This window comes from Buceros rhinoceros, unplaced genomic scaffold (assembly GCF_000710305.1).
Source record: "Buceros rhinoceros silvestris isolate BGI_N320 unplaced genomic scaffold, ASM71030v1 scaffold9111, whole genome shotgun sequence".
Lineage (NCBI taxonomy): Eukaryota > Metazoa > Chordata > Aves > Bucerotiformes > Bucerotidae > Buceros > Buceros rhinoceros.
Window position 1 is genome coordinate 5652 of NW_010392489.1, and position 1322 is coordinate 6973.

The following is a 1322-nucleotide window of genomic DNA, read 5'->3' on the forward strand; positions in this document are numbered from 1 at the left end:
ATGGATGAGGAACATCCCTTTCTCAAGGAGGAGTCTCTGCACTGTTGCTGTCCTCCAAGGGGCAAAAAATGTAGCTGGATGGTCAAGGCTGTCCATTGGGTAGGATTCCTTTTGGTGGTTGTGATGTCCTCTGGTCACAGACCCGGACATCCCATAGCCTGTGATATACAAGGCAATTGTCCCCTGAAGGGACAATCACGGCTTCATCATGGTTTTGGGGGAGAATGCACCTAGGGACCAACCGACACTTCACTCAAGAGGAACATCTGCTTGCTTTATCAGCTCTTCCTCTGCTGCTGGGGCTTTGTCCCACGCATGTATGTAACATTATGTGGTAGCTCAGCAGAGAGGAAGAGGCAATAAATTCGGTGTAAGGATCACAACAGTTAATTCACACGGAAAAACCTTCAAGAACAAGAAACTGTTAGGCAATGATCAGACAGCTGGGCAGCTCTTTTCTTAATCAGGTAATAGTTCTGTCTGGAGGCTTTGCTGCAGATCAGCTCCCACAGGCTGATTAATGGGAGTCCGCGGAGGCTGTGCAAGTACCTGGCACCACAGCTGTTTCTGAGCACTGGTGACAAGGAAACAGTTAACTTATATTAAAACACAACAGGAACGTAAAAAGGTGAGAAGATGACAGAAAAAGAGCAAGCTTACTTCTCTGTAGACATGCCATGCTGAATTGTCCTGTCTGTGCTTTTGATGACTACAGTTCCTTATGTTTATGAGGGTTAATGAATGCTCATAACTAAGGAATTTGACTCTTAAAATTATTTATGGCAGAAGATGGCCATATTTTTGCCATAAAATAAAGTTTCTTTTTTCACTACATCATAAAAATAGTGCTTACTCATTTCTTATTTGTTTAGGTGTGAGAGTAAACTACCATGTGGTTTCAATCTGAGGAATATAAGTTATGTCCAGCAGACTTTCTTCAGGTTCCTGTCTATTTAATGCAAACCCTAATCATGCAAATTTTACTCAACAATATGTACATTTTTCATTTTAAAAACAACCTTTTGAAGAAAAAAAAAGGTATTTCTAAAAAGCCTTTCGTGTTATGTTTATGCTATTAGCAAAAGGAGGGGAGAGAACAGTATTACATGGTTTCCTTGAATTTATAGGAACTAATGGTAATGACTTAAAGCCATGCATGTTATTAAACTAATGGCATGCAGGGTGGTAACAAAAATAGTCAGAATCCATCTTAGGTTTCAGCTTCATCAACACCATTTTGAGTGAGCCATCAACATCAGGAATAAACCTTGTGTAATGTTGTGTAATGACATAATTTAACATTTTAAATTGTAGTGTCTTAA